Raw genomic sequence first — 12,597 nt, 5'->3', positions numbered from 1 at the left:
GCTATGTGGGGGAGAAGGTTATGTTAATCTGGCACAGCTCTCTGTAGAGGTTTTATCCTTTTTAGAGGTTGCCTTTGAAAAGTTTATTTGATATCTATCTATTTGGGTTTCTATGATTTAAGAATAAAAAATCGTTCAGCACCACATGTAACCACCTTTAGAGTAACGGCTTGCCACTGTGAGGTTGCACAATAGGCTTGTGGCAGGTCAGAGAAAAAGCCATTTTGTGGTTTTAAGCAGCTTATATATCTTAAAAGTATCTTTCAAGAAGAAAGGCATCTCTGTGTTTTTAGAACTATAAATGCATGGCTAAATATAGAGAGAGACAAATAAGCTATATATTTATAATGTACATGTATATATTTATATATGTACAAATGTAAAGATATATAAATGTAAATATATACAAATATACACACATACATATATTACATTTAGACAACTGTATAATCAAAACAAATAGATATGAGGATGTTTAAAAATATGCAAGTATTTTATGTATTTGTGCACACAATTTAACAGGTTAATCTTGGGATGGCTCTTTTATGAGCTTTGTATTTTACAGAGAGATGTGATCATAGAAGTTGTCTCTGCAATCACGAGCAAATGAGTTTGTGCACAGCTGAGATTCCTATCACAATGACTGCACTTAAAGGCAGTACAAAGTCAGCTCAGAGACAAAGTGTTTAATAATGGTAGAGAGATCCGCTATATCCATCTTTGCAATGGCTTTTATTTATTTGTTAATATGACTTCCCACTCTCACCCATGAGAGGGTTCACTTACAAAAAGCTACAGCTGTGTCCCTGTTCTGTGCATTATCTTGACCAGGTGCTTCTAATTGCAGGCTTCCGTCTAGAAGCCCGACCCAGCTGTGCTGGGATTGATTCCTGCCACACAGGAAACTAAAGGGAAAGTCTGAACTAGGTCAGAAAACTGCCTCACTCATCAAGTCTTTCGGCCTCTGGCTTGTGCCCTTATTTCCTTCTTTGCTGCTGCTTTGTCCCTTGGTCTCTGTGGTTCCAGGTTTTTGTGGCTCCAGTAACTCTGACCCTGTACAGGTTGTAGCTTTCATATGTGACCCAGCTCCAGGCTCCGACTTTGGGACAAATGCTTGGCCACAGACCAAGTCATAAACAGCAGTAAATCTCTGACCAAGAAATAAATTACTCCATACCTAGTCTCACTGTTTTGTCGACTTGTATCTAGTTTCTTCAGTGTCTCTGTTTTCCTTGTGATTTAAGTTCATGGTCATTATTATTAGAATTGTCAATTCTTTTTTTTTTTTAGAGCCACATAGCTCAGGCTTCCTAGGATTATTATACTTCCTTGTAGACCTGCCTCCTTAATCTCCATTTCCAGCCCTATTTCTACACAGCTAGATACGGGGCCTGGGTCTTTTGCTAATATTGTCTAAGTCTCCTCAATCCATTGCAACACAATTTGAGACTAGCCTGTTCCTAATGACTAGAATGCTCCTTTCTTTAATGTAGCCAATTGCTCTGCATCTGTTATGATTCAGCTCAGATATCAATTTATGAAGCCTTCTCTGGCTTCCCCTTCCACCCCACAGCCCCTCTGCTAGGCTGAGCTAGATGCCCTTTCACTGTTCTCCTGATGACCTAAGCATATTTCAAATATATGCATTGAATTATATAATGATTATCTATTTAATTATCTGTCACCTCCTCTCACACACTTACTTGTCTTTGTGTCTCCTGGTGCCTGGTACAAGTATATGCTTTTAAAATGTTTCTTGAGTAAAGTGACAGTCTGAAAATTCAAGGTCATTATTTCAAAATGAGCAGGTGGTGTAAACCTGGACCCAGGCTCTGCCTGGAGTCAAAAGCTTTTTGGACCGTGTGAGCCAGAGTCCCTATTCTGTCATTGTTTGTAGATCTGGGGACCAAACCATGGGTGACCTTCCTTTCCTCAATCACACCAAAATTCAAAATTCTAAGTTATTTATAGTTTATGAGATATAATTACTTTTAGAGACAGTATTCAAAGGTTTTTTTTTCCAATAATATTACATGTTGGTAGTATTCGTTTGGGGGACAAAATCATCCTACACATTGTCGTCAGAAATCTGCCTTGTATATAGCATTCTGTTGGTATTTTTCACAAAATCTCTATAAGAAGTTGTGCTTAGACTAAGGCACCAAGGGAGGGAGAGAGTGACCTTCACTTTTTGTATTCCCAGAGCAATGTCTAATGAGATTCTGTGGTCATTCACAGAACTCTTAGGTCATAATCTGTTCAGCCAGTGACTCCACTTATTTCCTTCGTTATTAAAGAGGAGAAACAACATATCTAACTGCTTTGTCCACTGGGCACTTAGGATCATTTGGGAATATTAGGTTAGCATTACTTAAGATATTATTTTTGGTATGTTTCTGCCAGAATGTTTCTCTCCCAAATTATGAGTATATACTATTAAAATCTACCCATCTTTTCTTCAATTTCAGGGATTCTGAACTCGCTGTTTCTTTTACCTGGAATGTTCTCATGGTCAATTCCTTCTCACTCTCAGGTCTCAGATTTATCTCTTCAAGAAAGCCTTCCTTAATGGCTCTAACTAAAGTGCCCCAGTCTCCGCCCCATCTCACCATACCCGTTACAGACACATTCTAACATCAACCTATTTACTTCTTTCATAACACTCACCATAACCTGAAATTGTCCTGTGTTTGTTCACTCACTGGCTGTCTGTATGCACTTTCTCCAGCCATTGCTGTAAGAATGTGAGCATTGAGAATGGGGAGCATGTTTATCTTATTCTCTGCTGTATTCCCAGTTTCTACCAAAGTGCTCAGCCTATTATAGGCATTCAATACATATTTGTTGAATGAATAAATGAAAGAAAAACAAAGGGAGTTGGGGAATAGGGTAAGAGAAGGAGGGAAAAAGAAAGAGGCTAAAAACGGGGAGAAGGCAGGCAGACAGGCAGACGTTATGAGACATTTGCTTGCGTAACTGAGTACTTTGAATATGGAAGAAACGGAACCTGTAAAAATGGTGGCCAATTACTCTGCCATTTTTTTTTTTTATCTCTTTTGTCAGGAGAAATCTTCAGACCTCCCTAGCTGCTTTGAGTACAGATCTCATTCTGACCTGTCTATCATTGCTCAACTGACACTACAGATTTTAGAATTACCAGTTATCTCTCAGTGATTCACTTCGAGATTAAGCTGTGGACAATGGTTACAAAAAGTGAAGAGTGATGTGAACTTCTCCTTTTCATATTGGCATTCTGTCATGACATGGATTACATACAGAGCCTGTATTGTCTAGATTGTTTCCTTTGTGATGAAGGCTTTAGCTTCAGCCTTTTCACCAGTCATTGATGCCATCTGATGACTTGTAGCAATTAATTGAGCACTCTGATATATATAGTAGCAGCTCACTGCTCTTTTTAACAGTTGCTAACATAGTATGAACAACCAAAGGCTTAATTTTATGGGTGTTTTTCAAACAGTTGATGGTTTTTAAAGGTCTCTTAAAAATAGCATTATAATTCATCTTCATTAGTTTTCGGTCAAGGTAAATATTCATTTTCAAGATAGTGATTGTGTTGAAGAGAATCCTTCAGTTAAATATGAACTGTAATTCAGAACATTTGCTTTTATTAATTCAGCAAGCCCCCTCTGCTGCCAAAAGATTTTTTTTGTCAGTAGCTTTTTTTTTTTACCTGAAAGAGATACTTAAAATTCAGTCATTGTATCAAATAAAGAATAGGTGCATATGTCAAGTAATTTCACCAGTGAGGATATTTATATCCAAATGGTGTCTCATTTCACAGGAAATCTTATCAAAAGCACAAGTTTTATCATATTGTTATTGGATTAAAATATGAAAAGAGAAAATTTCCAGTTTAATAATGATCTAAGTCTTTGTGGGTAGATAAGCTACTCATCTAGACATAAAATAAACAGATTTTTGAAGAGTACTTTTTCTAATGAAAAGAGTGAGGGTTAGAAGTTGGGAACCCTGGATTCTATTCTAGCTCTGACACCAATCACTGTGTACCCTTAGGCAATTATTCTCACTATATGTCCTTATTGATAAGAACATTCCAGCCACTTTCCAATGAGCACAAAATGCTATTATAATTTCAATATCATTGCGAAACAATAAAATGCTATTTAAATAGAAACCAATTTGAGAAGGTATGAGCTTTCCTCTGTCCTATAATGCACTGATTATTAATGGCTTGATCATTTAATACTGAAAAAAAGGTCATTGATATATAAAAAACATGTATGAAAGAAATAGAATTTACCATCTATGTCAAGAAAAAAAAAAGATTATCCAAAAGGAGTCACTATTTGTATTTGCATTTATAGTGTGTATAAAAGAAAAGAATAAAAGAGTGAGGATCACTGCAGATTCTCTTCTCAACAGGCAATTACTTATTTCTTCAAAACAGTCATTTAAAGGGAACTGTCCTAAGGACATAGAGCAAATAAAGAAATACTCATTCAAGAAAATGAGAAAATCTCCTAAATCTCCTTTAAGGCAAGCATCTGCAGCTTTTCAACTATGACTCCCCCTCCTACCCTATGTTCTGGATACTTTAATGCAGCAAGTGCAACCAAGAAAATTGGGCTCCCTCTTCCCCCGAGCTCCCAGTCTGAGGCCACACTTTCACTTTGAAAAGTACAGGCTGCCAACTCTCTCATTTCATCCAGCCTCATTTTGCAAAAGCTCAATTCCAGGCAAGTGTGACTAAGAGATCCAAGACTCCTTTCTTCCACTTAACTCCCATTTGTAGGACAGAAGCTCTACCCCAGGTAAAGCAAACTGAGAATGCAAGTGCCCTGACTAGTATCTCACTCCAGCCCACTTGTAAGGCTGAGGTTCTACACAACAAAAGGCAAGCCAGATGATAGAGGCCCATTCTGCCACCCCATTTGCTGGTGAGGCAGGCATCACTCTGGGAAAAGGAAGCTATTTTCTTATGCCCCAGCTCTTGTGTGGTGCTTTGGAGGTTCTGCCAGGGGAAGGAATGGTCTCAAGAATGATGAACTCTATAGCACTGCCTGAGGGAGCTGACTTTATTTGGAACAGAGCATGGAGAATTCCATACCTAAGGACATTGTCAAAAGCAATGAAATCTTGGCAGAGAGCAATTAAGAAGGCACATATAGCTCCATGATACAAGCAGGAACAAGCAAAATGGCAGAACAATCAGAAGTTTAACAGAGAGAAACAGTGGAAAGAGGTAGCCAAGAAGAGCCCTCTTGAGATCATGGTGGTCAGGAGGCCTGGGTACAAGTGCTAAGTAAGCTGCACTCATTTGGGAACAATCAGAGCTAGATGTGGCAGACTTGAAAACATCCCATTAACTACACACAGATCAATAAACAGAGGGCAGAAGCCTCACTGGTACTACGAGTTTTACCTGAAACTTGCTGAACAAAAATATATGTTGACCCAGATGCAACTCATAAGAAATAACTGGTTGACAGAGCAGAAGCACGACCTTTGACCAATAAGTGGCTTATGCTGTCCCAGGAGAAATCCCTCGGTAGCCAGGCTGAAGCAGAAAACAAGAAGCTATTGTATACATGTATTGTGGGTTGGGGGAAAGAGATTTCAAGTCATTAAATATATACATAAATGAGAAAACAATAAAAACAGTGGAGAAGAGGGCAGTCAGATAGAGAGATGCTACAACCTATTATTCAGAATGTCAAGTTTTCACCAAAAATTAAAAGACGTGTAAAGAAACAGAAAAGTGTAACTCTGTGTTAGCTTGCTAGGCTAAACAACAGCAATTTATTTTCTTAAAATTCTGGAGGCCTGAAGTTCCAAGATCAAGGTATCAACAGAGTTAGTTTCTCTCAAGACCTCTCTCCTTAACCTGTAGATGGTCATCTCCCTTCACTGTCTTTATGTGATTTTCCCTCTATGTGTGTCTATCTATCCCAATTGCTTTTTATAAGGACACCAGTCATATTGGACGAGGGCACATCCATATGACCTCATTTTACTTTAATTACCTCTTTAAAGGCCCTCTCTCTAAATATAGTCACATTCTGAAGTACTAAGTGTTAGGAATTCAACACATGAATTTTAAGAAGAAAACAATTCAGCCCATAACACACCTATAACCAGGGAATAGAAACTGTTTTTGAAGGTTCCCAGAAAACTGACTTAGCAGAGAATTACTTTAAAGCAATCATTATAAATATATTCAATGAAATAAAGGAGATCATGTCTAAAGAATTACAGAAAAGGTATGATGACTATGTCTCAAAAAAATATCAATAAAAGGAGAAATTATAAATAAGTTCCAAATGGAAATTCTTGACTTGAAAAGTACAATAACATAAATGAAAGAATGACCGAAGAGACTCAGTAGGAGATTTGAAGTAACAGAAAAAGAATCACTGAAATTTAAGATATATCAATAGATATTATGTACATTATTCAGCATGTCAATTTATGTACATAGGAGTACGAGAAGGAAAGATGAAAGAGAAAGAGAAATAAAAAAAAATTGAAGGAAATAATATCTGAAAACTTTTTAATTTTGATGAAAAGCATTAATTTACATATCTAAGGAGCTCAGTAAACTCTAAGTAAGAGAAACACATATATACATGCCTAGACACATAATTGTCAAAATGTTGAAAGACAAAGAGAAAATCTTGATAACAATAAAAGATAAATGATTCATCACATACAAGGGAACCTCAGTAAGATTAACATTATAATTTTTAAAATTGTCAATCATGAATATTTATCTAGCAAAATTATCTTTGAAAAACTAGGATCAGAATAAAAACAGTCCCAGAAAAACAAAAGCTGTTTGTGACCTAACTTATAAGAAATACTAAAGAAAGTTCTTCAGGCTGAAAGCAGATTGCATCAGAGAAAAATGTGAATCCATAGGGGGAAAAAAAGAGTGCTAATAAAGGTAATTATGTAGGTAAATATAAAAGACAGTATAATTGAATATTTGTTCCCTTTTCTTCTCTAAACTGACTTAAGAGCAATTGAATTAAACAATATGCATATTGTGGATTTATAACATGTAAAAATTTAATACATTTGACAATAAAAGCATAGAGAAGTCAGATAAGAACAAAGCTTCGGTGAAGTAATAAAATGACATCAGTGGTAGTTCAAATCTACAGGAAAAATATGAAGAGAATCAGAAATGGTATAAAAGAAGGTTAATATAACAAACTATTTGAATATATACTTACTCTTCTTTCCTCTGTTTCTTTAAAATCAGAGATTATATAAAATAATAATTGTAACAATATATTGTTTCGTTTGTAATACATATAACCCAAAATATATAAAATAATAGCACCAAAGAAAGACGAAGAGCATAGAGGTATATATAGTATTTTCTTTTATTTTACTGCAATTACTTTTGAAAAAATCTGAAGTAGAGTTTGATAAGTTAAAATGTACATTATAAACACTAGATCAGCAAAGATATAATACAACTGTACATATAGAAATAAAAATTATTAAAAGAAATAATATATACTTGAAAATATCCATTTAATACAAAGAAAGCTATAAAGGAAAAACAAGTAATAAAGCAAATATGAGACAGAAAATGAAAAAATAGCAGCTAAACATCCAAATGTTAAAATTATATTTAATATAAACAATGCAGTCAAAAGGCAGAAATTATCAGATTGGATGAAAGAGATCCAACTATATGTTGTGTACGAGAGATACACTTTAGGTTCAAAGATACAAATAGGTTGAAGACAAATTATGGGAAAAGATATGCCTTGCAACCTTAAGAAAGCTGGAGTGGCTATATAGATCTAAGACTAAATAGACTTTCAAACAAAAAATGTTGCTAGAGATAATTATGGGTATTTTATAATGATTAAAAAGTCAGTCCACAGGAAGACTATAACAATTACCAACACATATGCACCTAACAACAGACTCTTAAAATTCTAACAAAACTGACAAAACAAAACTGACAGAATTAAAAGGAAAAATGAACAGTTCAACAGTAATAGTTGATGACTTCAGTACTCTATTTTCAATAATGGATAGAATAACTAAATAGAAGATAATTAAGAAAATCAAAGACTTTATCAACAGTATAAACCAACTAAACCTAACATATCTATCAAACACTCCTCCCAACAGCAACAGAATAAACATTTTCATGAAGTGTGCATGAAACATACTCAGAGATAGACCATATGGTAGGCCATAAAACAAGCTTTAGCAAATTTAGAGGACTACAATTATGAAAACTATTTCGCTGATCATAATGGAATTTAATTAGAAATCAACAACAGAAGGAAATTTGGGGAATTCACAAATATGTGGAAATTAAACAACACATCCTACGTAGTTAATGGGTCAAGAAAAAAATAATATAAATTAGAAAAGAATTAAAATTAAATATACCAAAGTTTATAGGATACAGCTAAAGCAATGTTCAGAGAAAAATGTATAGCTGTAAATGCCTATATTAAAAAAGAAGAAATATCTTAAATCTATAATGTAAACTTCTACCTTAAAACACTGAAAAGGGAAGAGCAAACTAAACTCCAAACAAATACAAGGAAATAATAAAAATTCTTAACTAAGCATGAAAAGAGAAAAAACTCAAATTGCCAAATTAAGAATGAAAAACTGAACATCACTACTGATTTTACAAAAATAAAAAGGGCTATAAAGAAATATTATAAATAATGTATCCTAACAAATTAGACATCTTAGATCAGGGATCCTGATCTCCCAGGCCACAGATTGGTTCTGATTCACAGCCTGTTAGGAATCAGGCCGCACAGCAGGAAGTGAATGGCAGGCAAGTGAGTGAAGCTTCATCTGTATTTGCAGCCACTCCCCAACACTAGTATCACCACCTCATCTCCACCTCAGATCATCAAGCATTAGATTCTCATAAGAGCACCAGTCCCTGGTACCAAAAAGATTGAGGATTGCTGACTTAGACGAAATGGGAAAATTCCTGTAAAAATATAAACTACTGAACGTGACTAAAGAAAATATAGAAAATGAAATAAATCTATAAAGATTGAACTAATCATTTTAAAACTTCCTATAAAGAAAATCCTAGGCCCAGATAGCTTCACTGGTGAATTCTAACAAACATTTTGTGAAAAAATTATATCAATCACTTATAAACTCCTCAAATGATAGAAGAGGAAGAAGTATTTTTTTAACTCATCCTATGAGGCCAACATTCTGCTAATACCAAACCAGGCAAAGATATGACAGGAAAAGAAAACTGTGGTCTGATTATCCTGTATGAATATAGATGTAAAAATCCTCAGCAAAACACTAACAAACCAAATCCAGCAACAAATAAAAAGGGTGATACACCTTGACCTAGAGGGATTTTTTCTAGGAATGCAAGGTTGGTTTAACATCCAAAAATTAAATAATATGATACAGTATATAATAGACTAAAAAGCAAAAAAAAAAAAAAAAAAATCACATTTCAATAGACAGAAAAATATTTGGCAAAATCCAACAGCCTTTTATTGTAACACTCAATAAATTGGGAATAGAAAGAAGCTTCCTCAACCTGATAAAGGGCATCTGTGAAAAACTCACAGCTAATTTCATAACCTTTGGATGAAATCACCTGCATGAAGTGAAAAGAGCTTTTTTTTTTTTTTGTATTTTAAAAGAAAATTTATTTATAGCAGAGATTTTTGAAGAAAGAGCCAGTCTGGACAAGGAGAATAGTGGGGTTGACTGGTACGACAAGACAGGAAGAGGAAGGATCCTGGGACTCTAAGGAGAGAGACTTCCTAAGTAATAGTAAAGGGATAAAAGTAAATTAAAGAAATGCACAGAGTTTGAAAGATGTCAAAAACAAACTCTTTATTTTAAAATATTCTCTCAAATGACACAACTCAAAGAAAAAGAGGAGACAATTTTCTTTTCCCACATCTCCAGGATCCTGATCTCCAGTACTGTCGCTACTACAACTGTTTCATCGTTGGTTAAGTAATCCTCTAGGGAACCTAGAATCTAACCGGAATTTCCCCCCAAAATATCGTATCTCTGGGACAGGGCTCTAAACAACTAACTTAATAATGAGCTTTGGGGACCTGACATAATAATAATTAGGAGAATGCCTGTCCACAATATTTATAACAAATGATTTGTTTTCCTAATTGGTTTATTAAACTTAATTCTACAGTCAGTTTTTATTTCACGAATCTACACTGTGGGAATTAAATGGCTTGAGAGTAACCTCCATAGCCATATATATACATATTTGTGTGTGTATATGTGTATATGTGTACATATGTATATATTAATATATTAGATTTCTCTTATGTCCAGAAAGTCTATGTGTGTGTATATACATAGGTACATGCACATATGTATACATATATATGTGTACCTGTGTATATATATGTGTGCGTGCCTATGTATATACACACATACTCCTTTTCTGGATGTAAGAGAAATCTTCTAATATATTAAATATATATATTATTTAACATTCCAAGACTTAAATGCTCTCCCTAAAAAACCCAGGAAAGGGAAAAAAAGAATTAAAGGGTGGGGATTTAATTTTTGGAACAGCGTAAGTTAGGATTAATGATAATTAGATTCATTAGAGTTGGACTTGGATCAGTTCTGAGCTTGATAGAGGCTGGAGTTCTAGAGCAAGAGATTCCAAGAGTGAATATAGTGAGGACAGAAATAGTTTCAGGACTAGTAGCTCCAGGGACTCTCTCTTGGCTTTTACCTGGTGATTGTTTCATTAAGTTGGAAAAGACCTTCCTCTGGCATTGGGAACTAAAAAAAAAAAATTCTGTAGATAGCCAAGTAGTAAAGAGGGGTATCTAAAGTCAGTTAGCATTTTTGCTTCCTCTGAACATTATAATAACCATGGGACATTTTAACATCATCAAGCGCTCCAGGGCACACAGTTCCTTATAACAACTTCCCAACACACAAAGGCAAACCCTTCCTTTCGAGATTCTGTCCACAGGTCGATCACCTGCAGATAGCTGAGCCTCCGCTTTCTTGCCTCAGAGGCGTCCGGACCGAGAGCGGCATGCCAGAAACGGAGCAGCTAGACCCTGCCAGAGTCTCCGCTGTCCCCGGCTTCCCATTCCCACCACCTACTCTCCACACTTCCAGTGGCTACAGCGGCTCTGACCACAAAATGGCCCTGTCTAAGAGGAAAACGCACTCGCTTCCTCCCACCCAGCTTTCCGGCCGCGCATGCGTGTCGCGCCCCCTCCCCAAAATTGCTTTAAAATATTTTGCTGTTGCATCGTATGATGAGCTCATTTTGATGAGACAGGAAATGATCTCTGAACTCGTTTTACATATAGACACATAACAAATGGCATAAGTTAATAAATAAAATTTAAAAACAAGACAAATACAAGATGTTGGATTCTTTGATTGTATAGCACATATTTTCAAGTCTTTTAGAACAAAGAAACAAAAACGAGGCTAACTTTTCATCAGAACAGAGCACTAAAATTAAAATGTAAAAAGAAAATCAAATACACATACACGCGCGCACGCACACACACACACCACATGAAAGCATAACAAAATGAAAAGCTAATGGAATGCAACGGCCAAATGAGTCACTTTAACTCTCATTTAGTTGTAAAGAAAGAGAGGTTAAGGTTAACATCGCTATCAAAATTCATTACTGTTGTAGTTGAAGAGAGAAATCCCCTCCCCCCTTTTTTTAACAGCTTTACTGAGAAATAATTCACATATCATACAATTTACCCATTAAAATCTACTGTTCACTAGTTTTTAGTATATTCATTCACAATGTTGTGCAACCGTCACCATAATCTAATGTGAAAACATTTCATCCTTCCAGAAAGAAACCCCCAAATCCTTTTATTCATAACGGTGAGGTAGAGGGCATTGTCATCCATTTTTGGTCAAAGGGAACAAGTAAATTGGGAAGAAGGGAAGTGAGCAAGAGATGGATCAAGGAAAATGTATATTCTCTGTAGATCGCACTGGACTCCTATGCTCCTGCTAGAAGGCAGACATCTTCCAAACAGTTTTCCCTAGCAAATTTAGCTTATAGAAAATTCACTGTGTGATTCCATTTAAACCTAATGGGAGTGTCAGAGCTTATAAAAAGGCTAAATTGTGAATTACATTCCTCACCACCGGGCTCTTTCTTTCCTTTCAAAAGTGGTTCAGGCTGAAGGAGAATCTAAGCACAGTGTGTGTTTTGCTTCAGCAAAGAGGCAATTGTAATCAAGTGGTGCTGTGTTTTAGCAAGGCAATTTAACAACAAATACGTGTGTTGGGTTGCTTTTAGAAAAGCTTATGTAATTTTCTTTCATTTTCTTTACGTTTCAGGGACAAGAGTGTGAAAAAAATCAAGTGCATTTTTTTAATTATCAGAATGTGAATAGAATGTTAACTAAAAGCAAACTGCTAGAACAAAATCCATGCATCTTTTCCTTTCTGAGAGTTATAAACTCTGAATTAATTTAAGAATTGAATAAAATTTGAATAATGGCCAGTATGAACTGTTTATTCTGTTTTATTCCACTTCATCTCGGACCATGTTTGGGTATATCTGAAAGTCTTTAAATCAAAAACGTCAAGTGCCAAATTAGA

At 35.4% G+C, this 12,597-nt stretch overlaps 1 protein-coding gene across 1 annotated transcript in view; it reads left to right on the top strand.

The window, feature by feature from the left end:
- Positions 1-12,597, top strand: part of DLGAP1 (DLG associated protein 1) — a 790,600-nt gene that overhangs the window by 300,545 nt on the left and 477,458 nt on the right. The gene's annotated exons all lie outside the window — the stretch shown is intronic.

Source organism: Pteropus medius, unplaced genomic scaffold, assembly GCF_902729225.1.
Source record: "Pteropus medius unplaced genomic scaffold, Ma_sr-lr_union100, whole genome shotgun sequence".
In the NCBI taxonomy this organism is placed as follows: domain Eukaryota; kingdom Metazoa; phylum Chordata; class Mammalia; order Chiroptera; family Pteropodidae; genus Pteropus; species Pteropus medius.
This window is presented reverse-complemented; position numbering and strand designations above follow the sequence as displayed.